The sequence below is a fragment of the Ziziphus jujuba genome, chromosome 1 (genome assembly GCF_031755915.1).
Source record: "Ziziphus jujuba cultivar Dongzao chromosome 1, ASM3175591v1".
In the NCBI taxonomy this organism is placed as follows: Eukaryota; Viridiplantae; Streptophyta; class Magnoliopsida; order Rosales; family Rhamnaceae; genus Ziziphus; species Ziziphus jujuba.
In genome coordinates, this window is record NC_083379.1 from 31,962,490 (window position 1) to 31,985,625 (window position 23,136).

At 31.1% G+C, this 23,136-nt stretch overlaps 2 long non-coding RNA genes across 3 annotated transcripts; both read left to right on the forward strand.

Moving 5' to 3' along the window:
* The first annotated feature begins 987 nt into the window (after positions 1 to 987).
* On the forward strand, positions 988 to 5,498 carry LOC132801184 (uncharacterized). The gene is made up of 2 exons (XR_009636305.1): positions 988 to 2,049; positions 4,864 to 5,498. It is a non-coding gene; the product is annotated as an uncharacterized LOC132801184 (long non-coding RNA).
* Positions 5,499 to 13,041: 7,543 nt separating this feature from the next.
* On the forward strand, positions 13,042 to 14,279 carry LOC132800266 (uncharacterized). Of its 2 annotated transcripts, none has more exons than XR_009635227.1 (3): positions 13,042 to 13,160; positions 13,338 to 13,912; positions 14,092 to 14,279. It is a non-coding gene; the product is annotated as an uncharacterized LOC132800266 (long non-coding RNA). The 2 variants fall into 2 exon arrangements; XR_009635237.1 differs by having other exon boundaries at positions 13,056 to 13,160; positions 13,341 to 13,912.
* Positions 14,280 to 23,136: the final 8,857 nt, after the last annotated feature.

Sequence of the window (23,136 nt, forward strand, 5' to 3'; positions counted from 1 at the left end):
ATAGACACATTTGTTAATAAAATTAAAGAATCCAGCACCATCTTGAATATTAGTACACTAGGGATGGTCTTAAAAATGCCAGCTGTTAACTTGTTTGCTGCGCCAACCTTCTAGCAGATTCAGTAGCTATAAATGAGACTCTTTTTCAAGGCTGTTATCTTTTGATTTTGATGTTTCTAATTTAGAATTTTGACCAAGCTGATCTTGAATTTCTACCAGCTGATGTTTCCATTTTCATCTGATCTTGAATTTTTACCAGATTTAGTTGATCAACTGGGTGGAACTCCTCCGCTGTAATCCTTCTCTTTTGGAATACTCTGTGTGCGTGACAATATTTACCAAAAAAGAAAAAAGAGTCTGCATATCTCCAAACTAATGTTTTGTTTACAATATGTCACCCTTCATCAAACCATTGAAAAAGGAATAAAGGGTTTCCATTGCTTTTGTTTGAATCTGTCAAAGGGGCCCAATGCTGATACTAATTATTTATTATTATTATTAGGAGGACAAATTGAAAACGCATTTGGGCTCTTCGCTCTCTTTCTCTCCAGCTACTGACAGATTTCAGCTTTGTTTTTTGTTCTCATGTATTTTAATTTTATTTTTTATTATATATAATTTCAATAAGAAAAGTTAGTTGTAGGTTATATGTTTCTTTTCCAGAGGGTATATTATTATTTTAAGGATTTATGATTCTAAGTAAATGCTTTATATATAGGTTACAATTTATCAAAGAAAGTTTCAGATTTTGTTAGTAAAGGTTCAGATTTTGTTAGTTTCATGCACTATGAATTCTTAGATTAGCCGGGATTAATTAAACTACCATTATGGTATTCAGTTACGGCACTTTCACTTGTATATCTCTAAGAAAATGCGTTTTTGTAGACATTTCTTTTTCTATGTTTCCTAGTGGACGAAGCCAATTTCGTTTTGAAGTCACTAGCTAAACTCATTGATGCTGATTTTTTCTTTTTTTTGGGACTTTCTGGTTTACGTGAAAAATAACAAAATTAAGAGAAAATAAAAGATAGAAAATAGGTCACCACAAAAGCTAACATTTCATATACAAAATCACCCCCCAATGTTAATTAAAGATATCACCACTCAATGGAATCTACCAAAGAGATACAGAGTTAAACAATGAAGAAATTCATCTAAAAAAACAATCAAGAGATTATAATTTCATTCATCAATCCAAAAGTTCTTTCAAATTACTACATAAAACAAATATTTATATTAGACTTGGAATATACTCCAAGCTATATTAACTACACATCATTAAATAAATAACCATTCTCTATGAAAGATAATGAAAAGTCACAAAAACTACTTATGTAACATTCTGTTTCGAAAAATACCAAAAATTTTGAAACTTTGGCCGAGTTTGACCAACTATACCATATATGGATCTTAGGTTTGACTTCTTATATGGTTGATGTTTTAATTTGATTGGTATACCATGTAGAGTATGCCTAATTTCAAGTTATAATTGAAAAGTTATCGTTTTGTTAAATTTCAAGTATCAATATTATATCAATATTATATTAATATCCAAATCAATTTCAGATTTATATATATATATATATATACATGAAGAACCATGCTTTTATTAAACAATCGTAAAAATATCCAAAAAATTTCCAAATCTTTAAAAAACCTAGTAGACCTGAGAGAGACTTTAATTGGGTTGGCCTAAACCTTGTTTGAGCACTAACCAAGTCAAGCTGGTTTTGATCATTTTAAGGCCAACCATCGTGGAAGCCCACCTCGAAATGACCTCACCCACCAATTTTCAGGTTAGTTGGCTAGCGAATGAGTCGGATCAGCAACGAAAACTCAGCGATGGCAAGTTGTGGTGTTTTCTGGTGGTTGGCCATTTGTTGACCATCTAGCTCATCTCATACCCTTATCTATTAGTTTTGCCCCCCTTAAATCTATTGGCACCCTCCGTTTGTCGAAATTCTTTATGGTTTGATAGATCCATTAACATCAGGTTTGGCCATATTTTTTGACGTGCTTTTCGATCATCGTTGACACTTCTAAAATGGGGTGAGCACACCAACATATTCCTTATCTCTTAAGCTTTCTGTTGATGTAAAGTTTGTGAATTTGGACATAGTTTGATATTTTTTTTAGTTTTTGGAGCAATTAGTTAAATATCGAGTAAAATTGAACTATGATTTGACAAAATTAAAAGTGGATTAATGTGATTAGATATTGATAGGACCCATTAGAAGGTTCAATTTTATAAAATTGGCCTTAGGATGAAAAACTCCATTTTTGGATACTAGATCCTAAGGATTTGCGGTATAATTGGACTACTTGATGCTCAATTTACATAATTTTATAGTTGTATAAATTATTGTAAGACATTAATACATACCAATGTCTGGGGTTTGATTTATCAGAGTCTGAGGAATATTTACAGATACCCATATTGAGCCAATAGGCAATCGTGTGAAAGAGCAGGAGTAAATATCAATGATATTTGTGAGTAATTATATTTTTAAATGATTTTGGACAAGCTAGCACAATATATATATTTATATATATATAGTTTGAGTATGATATATACATAATTTGATTTAAATGGTTATTATATGCATATATAAATATTATATATGTATTATCATTTCATGTGACTTTTGATAAGATTATAAATGATTTCAAATTCAAATGAGTTTATAGTGAACTTGTGAATCTTGATATTTAAATGTCTTAACAATTAAACTGATGGTTTATTCATTTTGGAAAATTATTTGATTTTTGAAAAAGTGGATTGAAAATTGTATATTTTTAAGTGTTTTACATTTTAAGGTGCTTAAAATAGTTTATGATAATATACATTTCATTGTTAGTATTTGTGTTTTGGCATAAAATGGTAATTTAGAATTTTTAGAATATTTAAATAAATGGTTGAGTTTGAATATTAAATTCTAGTTTATGATACAGTATTTGTTTATGGAAAAATGGAAAAGTATGATCTTCAAAAAATAGTTTATAAATATTATACTGTTGTTTTTAATGGATGTACTATATAATACTAGCATTTCGATTCAGTATTATATTATAGTATATAGTTTTTCCATGATGCGTATAGTACGCTAAGGATCATAAGGTGGATTCACCCCACATATTCATTATTGCCACCAAATTTCATAAGTTAGGTTCATCCTAAGGTTTTGTATTGCCATGATGCCTTTAGGACACTAAAGATTGTAAGGTGGATTCGTCCCACGGGTTTCTTTGTCTCTCTTACTATTCAATGGTGTTCCAAGACTTGGTGCACCACTTGGAAATGCTAGGTATATCGTATGGTATATTGCTTATTTTTTTGAGCATATTGTTGGCTTTCTGATCTATTTTGGTTTTACGATATTCCCCTTAATTATTTTTATGAATATATTTATATTATTTTATCTCAAATATTTAAATCATGATTGATCTGGTTTATAATATTTAAATGATTTATTTAACTATAACATTTAGGTCTCTATTTTATGATATGGATTTGGGGTGCAAATTTGGATTTTGTGAAATGATTTTAAAATTGAAACTTTTCGAAAAGTGGAATGAAAGATCTTGAGAGAACAGTTTACAGAAATAAAATGTTACTTTCTTATTGTACTATGCCACTCACTGAATATTTTTGTCTCACGTTTTATTTGTTTTTAAATTTGTTCCTCTGGATCTAGGTAGTTAATGGATAGTCTACCTCACAATTGCTTTTTGTTTCGTGTTTTTCTCAATAGCAGCAATATTTATCCTTCTTTGATTATCTCTGTTTTTTAAGACTGATTTGCAGCAATTGTATTACTTAATTTTACAAATACTTTTAGAATGCTTTAACTTAAATTATGGACACAACAGTGACTCTATTATGTATGTATAGTAATAGCCAATAGTATAATGAGCTGTAGATGTTGATTATAATTTTAAACTTGCATGCTGATATGACTTTATCTTTATATATTAAGATATTATTTTATAGTGAATGCATTGGTTGTATGCAATGCAAGTACTGTGACTCAAGTAAGGTTTCACTAGGTTTTCTCTATGGATTGCCTAGTGAGACTTCACTAGGCAGAACCATTTGGGAGTCCTAGGAGAGTTTTCAAGTTGGGTTCTCTCAATTTGACTCTAACTAACTAAGACTTAGTTTGAAACATAAATATGGATGTCAGTTGGCTTTAACTTAACTTAGATTAGTTTGAAACATAAATATGGATGCCAAATTAAAAGAAAAACAAATAAACAAGTTTTATAGCTGCCTTGTACCTTCCAAAATACTATTCATTAGTAAAATTATTGTTTACGTGCAAACCAGCACTTATATGGTAAAATGGCCATATCTTCCTCTTGTAGAATTGCTCACCATTTGTTTTGTTGGAACCTAGAAATATGTAGCTTTCCAACTATATGAATATTGAAAGCTAAAACTATGAATATACGCTACTTAGCTTAACTAAAGTACTGGATTTTCAAAATTTCAATCTTAAAGATCTAGTTTAGTCCATATTTTAAGCAGATCAATTTGAACTTGAGAACAAGTCTTTTTCAACTTAGGGAGATTGAATGAGTACTGGTTTTTGACGCATCATAATTCTTAGGAAGTTCGATCTTGTATGCATTCTTACGAATTTTTTGCAAAACTTTGAATGGGCCATAAGCTCTTGGCTTAAGTTTGGTAAATTTTCCAGTTGAAAATCTTTCTTTACGAAGATGTATCCAAACCAAGTCTCCTTCATTGAATTCCACATGTTTTCAATGCTTGTTTACTTGGCTCTTATACTTCTCATTTTTTTTTCTCAATCTTTGCTCTAACTTCTTAATGCAAGCTCTTAATTTGCTTAGCATGTTTAGCTGCAGCTCCACTAAATTGATGGGGAGTAGGCTATGGAACCAAATCCAATGAACTAGTAGGATTTTTGTGAGATCCCACATCCGAAAAGGGCAACGAAGCATGCCTTAAAAGAGGGTGTGGATACCTTTTCCTTACGACGTGTTTTGACAAAACCTTGCGGGCTGGACCCAAAGCGGACAATATCGCATGCGGGTGCACAGGGCTGTTACAGATGGTATTAGAGCCAGTACCCAGATCAGTGTGCCAGCGAGGATGCTGGGCCCCAAAGGGGAAGAATTGTGAGATCTCATATCGGTTGGAAAGGGGAACGAAGCATGCTTTAAAAGAGGGTGTGGATACCTTTCCCTTACGATGCATTTTGACAAAATTGTGCGAGCTGGGCCCAAAGAGGACAATATCACATGCGGGTGGACTGGGCTGTTACAATTTTAACCATAGACAACCTTAATGGGGTGTTTGAGAAATGTCAAAGTTGAGAGCGAAATTGATTTCCGGGATTTAGTTTCCTAAGAATTATTTTTTTCTCTTTATCTATTTGGTGAGTAATGGGAAAGTTGGAATTGATAAGTAATTAAATTTAATATTGTATAAGAAATTAAGGGTAAATATATATTTTAAAAAAATTTTAAAACTATTTTCTCTGTGATTCTCAAAATGACACCTATATAGATGTGAACAAATTTCCCACATATTTTCCTACATTGGTGGGAATCTAATTCTTTGGATCCACACTTTTTCACTTCACAATAAGTATCCAAACAAAAGAAAATTATCACTTTCCCAAGGGAATTAGATTCCCACTAACTTTACCTTTAGCCAAACATGCCGTAAAAGGACTATGACCACCAATAACAATTATAAGCAACTTACTTTGAGCAAAAACAATATTCTATTATCCAATATTCTTACCAACATAACTCCTTAAAATATTCTATTTTCAAGCTGCAATTAGTAATTTCAGTTTGCCCATTAGTTTTTGGATGGTATGAAATTAAGAGTTATAACTAGTTTCCTCCATAGAATTCTCCAAAAATGACTCAAAAACTTTGAATCACAATATGAAACAATGATTTTAAGAATGCCATGGAGTTTCATCACCTCTTTGAAGTACAAGTCAGCCATATTAGATGCATCATCTAAGGTTGCGCTGCAACGTATAAAGTGTGTCACCTTGCAGAAACGATCAACCACCGCCATGATTCAATCTTTGTTCCTTTGCATTCTTGGTAATCCAACCACAAAATCCATGCTAATATCCTCCCAAAGGCAAGTAAGAATTGGAAAAGTAATGTACAAATCAAAATTTTTTTTATGACTCTGTGCAATATGACATTTTCTACATTGTTGCACATGCCTTACATTGTTGCACATGCCTCATAAAATCTCTCTTCATCTTAAGCCAATAAAATCTCTTCTTCATAAGAGAATAAGTTTCCCACTTCCTTATGACTACAAAATGATATATTGTTTTATAGAACAATTAGGAATGCACAAACAATCATTCTTAAATAGTTACCCATCATGCAGCAAGAAATAGTTATAGGGACCTTTCTCACATTCAACAAAGAATTCACCAAAATCTGGACCATCTTTATATAACTTTTTAAGTACTTCAAATCCCACAACTTCTATACTCGTGGATGGTAACAAAGAGAGATTCTTGCTTAAGGCATCCTCTACCACATTTTGAGAACTCAATTTGTGCTTGATTGTAAAATTGCAGCATTAAAGAAATTTTTCCCAATCAACGTTTCTCTAATTAGTTTTCTTCTGACTATTGATAAACTTCAAGGCTTCATGGTTCGAATATAAAACAAATGGCTTTGGACCCTAATGGTCCAATGTTCTACAAACAACATAAAACTCCTTATCATAAGTTGAGTATTTCATCTTTGATTCATTTTACCTCTCACTAAAGAAAGCAACAGGCTTTCCTCTTTGAATAAGACAGCATAAATCTCCACATTAAAAGCATCATATTCAACCTCAAAAATGTTATCAAAATCAGGAAGTACAAGAATAAACGCTTCAATGATCTTTTTCTCTAGAAGCTTAAAACTCTTTTGTGCCTCATTGTCCACTTGAGAATATAACCTTTCAAGTATTCAATGTTGGAGCCACAATAATGCTAAACACCTTGATGAATCTCTGATAAAATGAAGCCTATCCATGAAAATTCTAAACCTTGTAAAGTGTTGTAGGTGCTGACCATGATACAATAGCTTCCACTTTGCTATGATCCCTGTTGATTCCTTCTTTAGAGACCATTTAGCCCAAGTAAATAAGGCTATCCATGAGAACGCTACATTTCTTCAAGTTGGCATATAGCTTTTATTCTCTTAAAGTGTTGAAAATTATATGCAAATGCTCTAAATGTTGCTTTTCAGTTTTGGTATAAACAAGTGTATTATCAAAATATACCACCATAAATTTTTCAATGAATGGCTTAAAAACATGATTTATAAGTTGCATGAAAGTGTTAGGAGCATTACAAAGACCAAAGGGCATCACCATCAATTCATATAGTACATCCCTTTTTTTTAATGTCGTTTTCCATTTATCTCCTAGTTTCGTTTTAATTTGATGATATGCACTACGAAGATCAATATTTGAGAAAATAGTAGCTCCATAAAGTTGATTCAATAAATAATCTAAATGAGAATTGAAAAGTGATAATCAATAGTAATTTTTCTTACTTCCTTACTATCAGTGCACATGCGCCAAGTACCATCACTTTTAGGAACAAGAAGTGCCGGTACAACACGATGACTCATACTTTCCCTTAACAATTCTTTTGCCTATAAGCTCATCAACTTGTCTTTGAAATTCTTCATGCTTTTTGGACTCATTTGATAGGCTGCTTTATTCGGTAACATAGATTCTAGGACCAAATTAATGCAGTGTTGAATATCTCACAAAGGTAGAAGACTAGGTGGTATTTCTTCTAGAATAACACATGAATTCTCAAAGAAGTCCCTTTACAACCATAGGATGTTCTGCTATTTGTATTCATTTTTTCCAAAACAGTAAGAATGTAGTTCCTCCTATTTATATATGTTTCTTTCTCAAATTAAGAGAGAGTGAAAAAATTACTTTCTTTTCTTTTGGAAGAATTAACAATGTTCCTCGACTTATCAAGACCTAAAACTACTTTAACACCATCCTTCTTAAATGAGTAGGTATTTTTGTAGCCATCATGCATAGTTCTTCTATCAAATTGGCAAGGATGTCATAAAAGTAATTAACATGCATCCATGGGAATCACATTACACGTAATTTCATCTTTATAAGTCTTTCCAATGGAAAAGGAAACAAGATAACATTTATTTACCTGGATTTCTCCTCATCTTCGTACCCAAGAGTGGTTGTAAGGACTTAGATGTGCCTTAGTTGAAAGTTTCAATTTATTTCCCATTTCAGAGGAAACAACATTCTCAAAACTAGCACCATCAATAATAGCATCAAACACCTTGCTATGAGATGTGCATCTTATATGAAAGATGTTTTTTGGCCTCCAATCAACATCATTATCTTCATCATGGATAATATTTAAAGCCTTTTAAATGATGGGAGTTTCACCTTGATCACCATAAGTAATTTCTTCTTCTTCCTTTATTTTATCATCTCCTTGAGTTTCTTTTTTACCTTCATTTTCAAACTTTCTTCAATAAAGGTAAAAACTTTGTGGTTTGGATAATTAACAGCAATATATCCAATGCCTTGGCATTTGAAACAATGATGACCATTGATGCTAGAAATTGTTCGTTGCTTGCTGTCATCTTCTTTGTAAGTAATCTTGGGTACAATTGATTTTGTTGTGGAGTTGTACCTAGTGTTTGAAGGATTTGTTTGCTTTGAACGATTGACTTGGCTAGAGGAGCCCTTTTGACGAAAAGGTTGAAAGCTCTTGCTTTACTTCTTTTGTTGTTTTCCTACCTATAAAACTCGCTTGCTCACATCGTTATAACTCCAATAATGTTGTAGTTGCAGCACATTCCCAATTTCAAGCCTTAAACCTTCAAGATATTGTGCAATGGTCTGTTTTTCAGATTCAACAATATCACACTTTATCATCAAGTTATCAAACTCAACATTACACTCCTCTGTAGTCAATCTTTTAGTCTCAAATAATGAAACTTCAAAAAAATATCTTGCCGATAACGAATAGGCAAGTATTTTCATTGCAACCCCTTTTTCATCTTTACCCAACTGACTATTCAACTCCTTCATTCATATTCTCTTTACCTCTTTGAATTTTCTCACCATAGAAAAGCATTCTTTCTTAATTTTATAGCAACCAACTTCACCCACTTATGTTTAGGAATTTCTTTGAAGTCAAAAACTCTCTCAACAATGTAAAGCAAATCAACCAAGTCATCTATGTGCATTGGCCTTTCAAAATCTGGTATGTCAAACTTAACGTCATAGTTTTAATGGTTGTTGAAGTCTCTATGAAGATGATGCTTTTGGTGAGCTTCATAGCTAGACTATTCACTTTGGTTTTGATGAAAATGATTGAAATGTTCTTCTTCACTAGATAAGTGTTTTGATGTGAGATCCCACATCGGTTGGAAATGCGAACGAAACATGCCTTATAAGAGGGTGTGGATACTTTTCCCTTGAGAGGCCTTCCCATAAGGGAACATAAAACCGTGAGGGGTAGGATTGGGCTCACCACCTAGCTGCCAAAGCAAACAATATCTCGGTTGGGCCTGGGAGGCCCAGGCCAGTAGGACTGGGAAGTGAAGGGATGAGACCCCTAACCACTGAGAGGCTTTTAAAACCGTGTGGGCTGGGCCCAAAGCGGACAATATCGCATGCGGATAGACTGGGCTGTTACAGATAATATCAGAGCTGGACCCGAATCGGTGTGCCAGCGAGGACGCTGGGCCCCAAGGGGGGGTGGATTGTGAGATCCTACATCGGTTGGAAAGGGGAACGAAACATGCCTTATAAAAGGGTGTGGATACCTTTCCCTTGAGAGGCCTTCCTATGAGGGAACGTAAAACCGTGAGGGGTAGGATTGGGCTCACCACCTAGCCGCCAAAGCGGACAATATCTCGGTTGGGCCTGGGAGGCTCGGGCCAGTGGGACTGGCAGGTGAAGGGGTGGAACCCCTAACCACTGAGAGGCATTTTAAAACCGTGCGGGCTGGGCTTAAAGCGAACAATATCTCATGCGGATGGACTGGACTGTTACATTTGATTCACTACTTGCATTGTTCTTCTTTTATGCCTTGGTGTTTATGAACTCTCGTTGAAGTTGTTACACCTATCTTCTTAAATCGTCCATCTTAATGTTATGCCAATCATGTTCTTTAAGCAGAGTTCTTTGTTCTTTTAATGCCTAGTGATGATGACCAACTAGTATCACCTTTCTTCAACGTATGTCGTTCTATCTCTAGCAATTTATGATGTATTCCCTAGCCTCTATTGTAATATCATGATCCAAGAAAATGCTAAAAACTCGAACTTTTAATCAAGTTTAATCAAAGTTGACTAGTGTGGGCTCAAAGTTAACTCTCTATTGATACGAGTTCTAAGTTTGACCTTTATATGGTTGCGAAGGGCTCGTTAATATGAGTTTTTAGGCTGGTAACATATGCATGATACAAAGTTAGGATCAAGAAGTTATGGTCAAAAAAATGTTTGATCCGGATTGACTAAAAGGGGCCCAAGATTGACTTTTTATATGATTAAGGTTTGGTTCTGACTAGTATACTATTATGTAGTGCTCATTGATACGAGTTCATAGACTAGTGACATGTTTAATTCTGAACTATGGTTAGATACTTATAATTAAAACAATGTTAAGGGCATTTTGATCATTTACCAATTTAATCCCTTTTATTTGAGTGTTGTATTATCTTACCACTAAAATATGTTTATTTGGATTAATTAAAACCTATAAATGGGTTTTTATACGTGTGTTCTTATATATATATATATATATATATATATATATATATATATATATTTTATATATTTATATTATCATTATTTTATTATTTTTTTAATTCTTTCTCTCTCCCATTTATTATCTGTCTTTCTTTCTTTTCTTTTTTTCTATTATGTTCTATTTATTTATCAATTTGTTTATATATTATTTATTTAATTTAATTTTTTAAATAATTTATTTACTTAAGTATCTATTTATTTATTTATTTACCTATTTACTTATTTATTTAATGATTTATTTATGATTGTCTGGAATTAGGCCTTGTTCAATATTTTATTATCATTATTTTGACTTTAAATTTTAATACGGCTTTTTGCCACCATGCTTATGTATACATGTGCATATATATATATATATATATACACATTCATATTTATACCTATATATATATATATATATATATATATTATTGTTGTTGTTATTATTATTAGTATATATTATTATTATATTATATTTCATTACGTTTAAAAATAAATTGGGTTTTTAATATACTTACTATAACACCCTGATCCGAGAACATATCTCGAATTTGAAATTTTAACCGGATTTGACCAAGGTTGATTGAGTTGATCAAGTAGGTTTCATGGTTGATTTTTTACTGTGAGAGGAATTTTATGTTGATCGAGGTACCATGGAAAAATACTTGTTGTCACGATTGGGTAGAAGAGTAGTAGGCCAAAATTAGAGCTAATAATAGAAAGTTATGGTCAAAAAAAGATGTTATCCGAATTGATCAAAATTCTTTCTCTCTCCCATTTATTATCTGTCTTTCTTTCTTTTCTTTTTTTCTTTTTTTCTTTCTTCTTCTTCCTCTTTTTTCCCCGATAACCTCTCTCTCTCTCTCTCTCTCCTTACATGAAAGCTATTTCAATCGAATAGTTGCTTCGATTCCAGCAAATTCAACCCACACTGCCATTGCTAACCGATAGCCCACCATGCCAGCAAGGCTATAGTGCTTTCTGCCCACTAGAACGGCCACCCACACATCAAAAAATGCCATGGAAACCGATGACAACCATTTAGTTCGATCACTGGATTCCAACCATTTAGAGCCTAGTTGTCAATCTTTTCCCCACTAATTTGGAACTTCTAAAGCTGATGGTGACCTTTGTTTGCCTAAATTCAACCTAGTGGAATTCTAATCATCGGCGGCGACATATGCTACTTTAAGTATTTTTAATCCTTGTCTCTCAAGCTTTTATTTGGTATACTATTTGTCTGTAATTGATAGGTAATTAGGATTTTGCCATTTTAAACTAATTTTTGAAATTAATGTAAAAATTGAGAATAATTATATGTATATGTGTATATATACATAGATACATGGGTGTATAAATATGGATTCGTAAGTGTTACATTTTCTTTTAAAATTATGTTTGGGTTTTATGGTCCCATTTATTATTATGTCTAGATATTTTTATATCTAAAGGTATATATAAACATGTATACATGAATATATGTGCACGTATGTTGGAAGAATTATACATATTTGTATTTAATTAATTATTTATCTACTTTATCTATTTATTTCTTGAGTTGAATTTTTTTGTGGTTTGCCATAACCATGTAGGTATATATATATATATATATATATATATATATATATATATATATATATATATATATGCATGTGTATATTTAAAAAATGTATTTACATAGACCGTCAACGTTTAAGTATTTTAGCATGTCTATTGTAGAATATTCCAAGGATGTTAAGATCAATCTGGGCCTGACACATTTGATTCTACGGTGGAGCACGAGTTAAACTTCATAAGTTCTGCACCCGAACGAGACTCGTTAAGAACCCTACCTTGAAATTGAAAAGAAGTATTATTAGTACTGTGAGGATATGTTTGGTAGGTTATATTGGGATGTGTTAAGGGAAATGTATTATGTAATACAGTGTTTGACACGGAGGGATATTGTATTATGTAATACCCCTCCGTGTTTTTTAACACAGTTGATGGTGTATTATCTAATACACCTCTTTTCCCTTGAATTATCTAATACAACGAGCCGCTGCTTTTCCGTGCTTCTCCTCCCACTTGTCTCTATCTCTATAAGTTCTCCTATTCTCTTTCTTTTTTCTTTTTTTTCTCACATCTCATCTATCAATTTCATCCAATTTTTTTTCTCGCCAATTTCACCTATTTTTTTTTTTTTTTCTATCTTCAATAAACCATCCAGTTTATGGTTTCCTTTTTTCTTTGTATTTTTTTTTTCACACTCTCATCTTCAATTTTTGCCTTATTTTTATCTGTCAGTTACAAGGAAAAAGTAGAACATTCGTGATCAATTTGTCTTCTCCCAACCTATACATGTCGATTGATCTCTGCAAGTAAGTCTTCTCAATTTTTCTTTCTTTCTTCCTGGCCAACTGGATTTTATGCTTGTATGTTTCTTTTCCTTTGATGGCCGACTGAGTTTTTTCTTCTTTTTTTTTCTTTTTTTGTCCTTTCATGTCGACTGGGTTTGTGTTTTATATCTTCCTTGTGTCTTTGTATCTGTTGGGAAGAAGAAAACCGTATAATGGTGTTAGAATGGGCATCTGGGAAACAAGCATGCCAATTGTTTGACAAATTGTCTGACAGAAGGGGTGTGTGTGAGTGAATTGGCAAAATGTGTGCGTGTGTGAGAGTGAACTGGGCATTCTGCTCTGTGTGTGTGTGTGAGAGAGAGAGAGTGTGAATTGGCAATAGTGTGTGTGTGTGTGTGTGTGAGAGAGAGAGAGAGAGAGAGTGTGTGTGAATTGGCAATAGTGTGTGTGTGTGTGTGTGATGGATTGGCCGGTCTGCTCTGTGTGTGTGTGTGTGTGTGTGTATATGAGTGAATTGGTAGATGAGAAGTGCTCCACTGGATAACACCTGGACCAGAGCTTCCATCTGCGAGACAATCTTCTCGTTTGGTTATATCCTGACGGATGAAGAATTTTACACCTGGACTAGGCTAGCACTGTTGCATTGATTTAAGGGTTTCACTTAGCAGCTGTTGGTTCCAGTGGGTTCTCTGATCTATATGTGGTGTTTACTTACAATGGGAAATCAAGAACTAGCTCAATCAAGTTCCAGAAATCCAATCCTCTATGGAATGGTGAATTTTCCTTACTTAAATCTAATCATTTTCTGCCTATATCTTTATGCCACAATAGCATCTTTTTTTTTCTTTTTTTTTTCCCCCTTGTCTCCCTTAATAGTTAGTTTAAAATCTATTTAGCCTTTGTCCTCGTGTACAAACTGATTTTGTGTCTGAACCCTGATTGGCCTTCGCAGAAATATTTGAATTCGATGCAATGGATGAGCCTCCTTCAGTGCTTGATGTGGAAGTATATGATTTTGATGGACCTTATCATGAAGCTACATCTCTGGGACATGCTGAAATCAATTTTTTAAAAACAAATATATATGATACCATTTATTTTTCAAATTTCTTTCAATATTAAACTTTTTTATTATCATGAGTTATAGTATATATAAAATGGTAATATATAAAACGAAAAGAGAAATATATGAAATAATAAATAGCAATAATTTATGAAATAATAATAATAAAAATAATACAATACAATACAATACAATACATTGTTGTACCAAACAATGTATTATTTTATACAATTCAGCATCAAATACAGCATATGTATAGTATAATATATTTCAGTACAATCCAATACAATACAATTCATACCAATACGATACAATACAATACAATTCATACCAATATGATCCAATACAATCCAATACTGCATACCAAACGGAGCCTGAGTGATTCATTCTTCTAAATGCTTGTGGAGCTATGTTAAATTATATATATACTATATGTTACACTTATATACATGTGCGCATATGTACATTTATACATGTGGTTAGATATGCCTATATATTTAGGTATATTTGGTAGAGGATTACGTATTTGTTCATATGATAATAATTAATCAATTATGACTGATTGTGGATTTACTTTCATCAAGCTGGGAAGTTATATGTGGTAAGTGTTTGTACACCCGAACCAGTTTAATAATGTCCACTTTTGAGCTATGAATAAAATCGAAAAAATGATTATGTTCTATTTATTTATCAATTTGTTTATATATTATTTATTTAATTTAATTTTTTAAATAATTTATTTACTTAAGTATCTATTTATTTATTTATTTACCTATTTACTTATTTATTTAATGATTTATTTATGATTGTCTGGAATTAGGCCTTGTTCAATATTTTATTATCATTATTTTGACTTTAAATTTTAATACGGCTTTTTGCCACCATGCTTATGTATACATGTGCATATATATATATATATATATACACATTCATATTTATACCTATATATATATATATATATATATATATATATATATATATATATTATTGTTGTTGTTATTATTATTAGTATATATTATTATTATATTATATTTCATTACGTTTAAAAATAAATTGGGTTTTTAATATACTTACTATAACACCCTGATCCGAGAACATATCTCGAATTTGAAATTTTAACCGGATTTGACCAAGGTTGATTGAGTTGATCAAGTAGGTTTCATGGTTGATTTTTTACTGTGAGAGGAATTTTATGTTGATCGAGGTACCATGGAAAAATACTTGTTGTCACGATTGGGTAGAAGAGTAGTAGGCCAAAATTAGAGCTAATAATAGAAAGTTATGGTCAAAAAAAGATGTTATCCGAATTGATCAATGAGTTTGGAGTTGACTTTTTTATCTATATGGATTTTGATGTTGACTTATGTACTATACAATAGTGCTCATCGATATAAGTTCATAGATTAGCAGTTTGCTTAATTTGAATTTACGGTTGAAAAGTTTGTAAAGTCATGCCTATCTTTTTCAAAACTGACTTTACTAGATAATGAAATATTTAAAAGGATCTCTAACTTGTGCCACATGTCACCTGTTGGAAGGTGCCACATGTCACGTTTAGAGAATACTTTGTGTGATCATTAAATAAAAAATTATTTTTTTCTTTTTCTTTTCCCCACCCCCTCTCTCTCTCCTCCCTCACGCGCAAAAAGGAAAACAACCTCCCTCTCTTTTCCTCTCTCTCGCTTGTTTCTCTCTATCCCTCTCTCTCCGTTGACCGGCTAATTGGCTACAACCACGTCACAAGGTGGTGACATTCATAGGCCAACATGAGAGCCCATGGCTAGGTGATGCCAGTGGCCGAGTTCCAGGCCGTTTGGCCTGTGGATGCCTCGGCAACCAACGAGTTCCCATTTGTACATTTTTCGGCGATCTCCGATCTTGAGCTCAGTCCCTTTTAGCTTTTAGACCTAAAAAATGGTATCTATGCATCCAAATTCCAAACCATTTTTAAGATACATTGAAGGGGAGTTTGGCCGAAACTTTCTAACCATTTTCTGGCTAATGCTGGCGAAGTTGAGCCCAATGAAGGTGGGTTAAGTGCTTCTCATCCTTTTAGCTTTTTATTGGTATCCTATTTATGAATTTTGGTGGTATATTTAGAAAATTGCCATTTTTGAGTGAATTTTTGTATTTAATGTGAAAATGGTGTGAAATTAAATATATATATATATAGGTGTGTGTGTGTGTGTGTGTGTGTGTGTGTTTAGATGTATATATGCATGTATATGTGCGTGTATGTTTGTAAATACATATGTTTTGTGTGTATATATGTGTATGTTAATATATATATATATATATATATATATATATATATATATATATATATATATATATATGTGAGTATATGGCTGTATACATGTATACATATTTGTTTAAGTATATATTTCTTGAAAGCTTTTGTATATACATATGAAAATGCATATATGTAAACATTCATACTTGTTAAAGTATTGTATGTATATATTTAAATGTATGAAAATATGTAAGTGAATATATGTATGAATATAGATGAATATATTTATACATATATATGTGTATATATATACATATATGAATATGTATATACTTGTTAAAAAGTTATGTATATATATATGTGTGAAAATATGTGTGAGTAATTGAGTATAATTAAGTTTTTATATATATAAAAGTATATTTATGATACATTTTTATTTTATGAATATATTTGTCATAAACTTTGTTATATTTATGTATCTGTTAAATGTATACATATATATGTGCTTAACTCTGCGTATATCTTTTATATATATATATATATATATATTTGTTATTTAAAATTTCAAAAATTATCGTGTTGCTTTAAAATTTAAGGAAATTGTTATTAAATTTTATTGTGTAAAACTTATGTGATATAAATATATTTGTTATCTAAATTTATATTTATGATTTAAAAGAAACTATTGTGATAATAATTAATTTTATAATATTGTTGAATTTATGTAATTATTTTAAAAGGAAATATGTAATTTATGAGTTTAACAAAAGTATATCAAAGGCGATGGTATTTTATCAAATTTTGGTATTTATGATATTATAAATTTTTATAGTTTTTAGATGCCTATGCCTATAAAAATGGAGCATTGTGTCCCGATGGACAAATCCATGCCAGAGACCCGAAACAGATGCGTTGCGCTACCCAGCGTGTAACCTTGTATCCCTTACCCCTCTTTTGGTTATGCCATTACCAATTGTGAGTAACCTAACCCCTAGGCCAGTCCAGAGAGTTAAGGGCAGTCTTGTTATCAAGTGGAAGAAAGTGTATGGCTGGGATTCTAATTACAGTAGTTGGGAAAGTATGAAGGCCAGGCTCTGATTTGGTCCACCACCGGGAAGGGTGGTGTTGTTAGGGGGTCTACTCCCAATCAATCATGATCAGAAAGAGACCCCCAAGGAAGCAAAGGATTCTTCGTCGGATTCGTTCAAGCCATTGTGAATAAACAATTGGTAGAACTCCACAACTTTCTTTTTACAAAAAATGGCGGGGCATAGAAGCTAGAAAAGGGTGTTCATGAACCTTACCTAAGGGAGGATGGGTCCCGAATGACGAAATGCTATTCCCAACATCACATCTGTACTGCATTGTTGATTAGCGTGCAAATATATCCTATGGGAGCCATGAACCTAAGGGTTGGCAAATATATTTACATAGTGAGCATCAGTCATCTCCCTCCTTGGCTGCAGGATGATTGTTTATTATATTATGGTTATCTTGTGGAAGCCATAGACTTAAGGGTTGGCAAGTATACTTCACAGTGAGCATCACTCACCCCCCTCCTCGACCGTAGGATGATTGTTTATTATGTTATGGATCAACGCGCAAGTTACATTCAAGGTCATCCTTTGTGAGCTGTGGTGAGAGAGGGTAGGTACGTAATATGCTGAGTGAGCATCAGTTGTCTCCCTTTTTGGCCGCAGGAAGGCTATCATTACGGATTAGCATGCATATAAGTATGGCCATCCTGTGGAAGTTATGGGTTTGAGGTTTGACAAGTATAGTACATAGTAAGCATGAGCCACTCTCCCTTTGGTGAAATGTTGATCATTTTAGCCATGGAAAGTTATTAACAATAGGCATTGCGGGACGCCAAAGTGAGCAATTCTTTAACTTCCCGTTAGATAGTGCTCGGGATGCCAGGTACTGCTTGACACCATTGGTATATCGTATGGTGCATTAAATATCTTTTTTATATAAATACGTATATATATATATATTATGTTATGCATGTATATACTACACCATAAATGGGCAACAATTCGATTTGGCCCATAAATAGCTTAGCCTTTTAACTTTGCTGCCTACCAGTCCAGTGGATTTGATGATTATTATAGGCAATCACCTCGAACCATATTGGTAGCAATGTACCTGCGATAGCTGGTATCATGGGATCGCATATTAACATATTATATGATATCGTATGTACCTTCGCTATGAGTGTGAACATTTCATAGTATATTTAGTGATTTTAAAATTTTATTTTAGTTTATTTTATCTACTATTGATTATGATTTTCTACTATTATCCTTATTTGTTATTATTATTATTATTATTATTATTATTATTATTATTTGTTATAAGATTATTATTATTTGTCGTTAATGATTTAATATTATTTTTATTATTATTAGTATTTATCATTGTTATTGTTATTATTATTATTATTATTATTATTATTATTATTATTGTTTCTATTTTAATTTTTATTACTATTTATTATAAGTATGGCCATCCTGTGGAAGTTATGGGTTTGAGGTATGGCAAGTATAGTGCATAGTGAGCATGAGCCACTCTCCCTTTGGTGAAATGTCGATCGTTTTAGCCATGGAAAGTTATTAACAATAGGCGCTGCGGGATGCCAAAGTGATCGATTCTTTAATTTCCCGTTAGGTAGTGCTCGGGATGTCAGGTACTGCTTGGCACCATTGGTATATCATATGGTGCATTAAATATCTTTTTCATATAAATACGTATATATATATATATATATATATATTATGTTATGCATGTATATACTACACCGTAAAGGGGCAACGATCCGATTTGGCTCATAAATAGCTTAGCCTTTTAACTTTGCTGCCTACGAGTCCAGTGAATTTGATGATTATTATAGGCAATCACCTCGAACCATATTGGTAGCAATGTACCTGCGATAGTTGGTATCATGAGATCGCTTATTAACATATTATATGATATCGTATGTACCTCCGTTATGAGTGTGAACATTTCATAGTATATTTAGTGATTTTAAAATTTTAGTTTAGTTTATTTTATCTACTATTGATTATGATTTTCTACTATTATCCTTATTTGTTATTATTATTATTATTATTATTATTATTATTATTATTATTATTATTATTATTATTATTTGTTATAAGATTATTGTTATTTGTTGTTAATGATTTAATATTATTTTTATTATTATTACTATTTATCATTGTTATTGTTATTATTATTATTATTCTTATTCTTATTCTTATTCTTATTGCTTCTATTTTCATTTTTATTACTATTTATTATTGATATTGTTGTTAATTATTATCGTAGTTGTTATTATTAATTATTATGATTATTATTATTACTATTAATATTGTTATTGTTATTATTTATTTATTTATTTTTATTATCATTATTATTTGTCATTATTCTTTTTTTATTATTATTATCATTATTGCAAATTATTATTGTATTTATTATCATTATTATTATTTATTATTATCACTTTTATTGTTATTATCATGTATTATTATTATTATTATTATTATTATTATTATAATACGGTAGCCTTTAGACAAATATTACAGCCTTTGAGTAAGTATGATGGCCTTCGAACGAGTGGTAGTACTCGATCAAGTTCTACCAATATCATTATTATTATTATTATTATTATTATTATTATTATTATCATTCTTATTATTATTATTCTTGTTGTTGTTGTTGTTGTTTTGCTATTCTTCTTTCTACATTTATGCATTTGATGTGTTCATAAAGCGATATGGAGATATAAGATTGTAGTAAGTGAGTCATGTGAGCTGACACGAATTATAAATGTATTTATGTTTTATTAAATTATTTATCGCATCTATATGTCTATGCTATTGCTATAGAAGTTCTGAAAATTTGTAAAATCTCGTATAGTAAGGTAGGAGGAATAAAGCAATGTTGTATAGGAGTGTATTTTTGTGTAGAAAATTTTTAGAACATGCTCTACTTTTAGGAGAGATGCTATCGGATTTTACATAAAACGGTCTGGTAAGGTTTCCCATGAGATCAAAGCTTATCTAGGGTACTGTTAAGGAAATCTGGATAGGTTTGAAACTTATCCAATGTGTTTATAGTATTGTAAATTGATTAGCAGAAATGGTTGTATTTAATTATTTGAGTTGGTTTTGCAATTAAGAAGTATTATTTATATAATTAATTAATTAATGATTTATAATATAATATTTCTTTATAAGGTTTAAAATGAGATTATAAAAAAGAAAAAAGAAAAAAAGGGTACTTTCATATTATTATATTTGTATTTTATTTATATATTTTAGATTATTTGGTTTTTAGATATACCATGTAGTATTGGTATTCTTAATATACATGTAATTGATTTCAATGTACAAGTTATATATAGTCATTCTTTGTGCACTGTGGTCAGCGAGAGTAAGCAGATATCTTACAATGATAACGTTAACCATTCTCCCCATAGTTAAGGGATGACAGATTATATTTAACTATCCTATGAGAGCTAAGATGAGCAAAGATAGGTAGATATTTTGTAGTGATGACATTAACCACCCTTCATTTAGCTATAGAATGACCGGTTATTTAGTAGCAGCACCTTTGGGATGCTAAAAGGGTGAGTGCATGTATCTTTTCTCCTCCTTCTGTAAAGTGGTGTTTGAAACGCCATACATCACTTGACAGTATTGTTATATCGTATAATGTATTAAGTGTCTTTTCAATACATGGATATATAGTGACCAGTTATCTCTACGAGCAGTCAAATATGGATTATGCCTAGAGGCAATTTATTAGTATATTATTCATAAGCGGTTACATGTGTTGCTTATGCTTTTTGGCGATTGATATTATGGAGCTATGCATACACCTATGATACATTAGGTGATTTTTAGTTTTATTTGATAAATATTTTTAAATGGATTTTATATAGTTTCAATGTTTTGTATTTATAAATTTAATTATGTTTTTACTCGATGTTTTTAAATTATGTTAGATGTCAAAGTTTAAATTACTTTCTTATATTGCTAATGGAATTATTTTTACTCATCGAAAGGATTTTCATTGATAGGATCCACCTCAGGAATCCTCCTAGGATCTTCCAGATGGTCTCGCCTAATAAAATCTGTGTCAAAAAATCATACCTGCCTGTCATTTCTTCTCCCACAATACATCTTTTCGTTGCAATATTTCAAGTTTCAAGCTCATAGAACTTGTGAATTTACAACTCATAAGGTTTGCAAGTGTCTTGCTCAGAAGACTGACCAGTCGGTTCTACTCGGTCATTTTATGCTACCATGACAGGCTTTGATGAGTTTAGCAGTTCAATTAGATGAGAAGATGAGAGACTTGTCACGGTCCTCCAATATATTAAAGACTCCTTAGCTTTGGTAAGAAAGAGAGAGATATGTCAGAAAGGTGTCTACTGAAGATTAAATCTCTAATATTACCTCCTCCACTACAACTCTCCAAGGTACTAATATGCTTATGTTGCTCTCAGCACTTTTACAATTAATTCCTGAAGTTCAATTTTTTATGTAACGGGGTACCAATGGGAGGATATATAGGGCACTTTTGGTAAGGATTATAATCTACATTATATTGGTATGTATTGTATTAAGTTGTACAATATTTAGTGCTGGATTGTATTGTATGAAAAATCTTTGTAACAAAATTAATTAAAAAATGCTTTTTTTATGATTATTTATAGATTTATTTTAGAAATAACTATATTATTCAATATAGATTAAACTGATTTTTAATTATTGTTTATATAATTATATTAAATAATTACTTTATGCGCAATATATTAAATAGAATTTTAATTATTATTTATGACAATAGTTACATTATCTAAAGTAGAAATTATAGGAAGTTTAACCTTATCTAAAGTATTACATTATCCATAATATATTAAATTGAGTTTCGATTATAATAATGTTAATTAATATTAAATCAGGTAAAACAATGTTACATTATTAAAGTTATATAATATTAAGATGATTAAGAAAAAATTATTGAAAACATAAAAAAAAAAAAAAGTCTTAAAAAATAATAAAAGGCCCGCCAGGCTGTCGCTCGACTCAACATAATAACCAATATAATAATCGAGTGCCAATGAAAAACAAAGTTTTCACATTGGCTCATGATATGATGCAGCACAATTATACTCCATCCCCCATGGGTCACGCCTGCACTAAATTTTTGGGCTTTTTTTTTTTTTTTTTGTAATTTTTATTTTTATTTTTTTAACTTTATCAGTTAAAGTCATATTAAAAGATAAAACATTTAAAATCTTTTTTTTTTTTTTGGTGCTTTATCTACTGATGCGTATAACATTTTCAATAATATAATTAATTTTTTTAAAACTAAAACATTATTAATTTTAGTGTTAAACTTCTTCTTAAGTAGTTTTAATGTAAATACTGTGATAAATAATAATCAACTCTATTTAACATATTATGAATGATATCATTATTTTAAAAAATATTATATGAATAGTAATAAAACGAATTTATTTCTTTAATTAATGTAGTTATTTAAGAAAATCACATGCATAATAATAAAAATTTAACTTAAATTTTTTCTTTGTTAAAATTAATTTTTTTTACAAAATTATGATATAATTTGTTACTACATCAACGCTCTACAATATTAATGCAGTACAACGTAATGTATTACAGTTC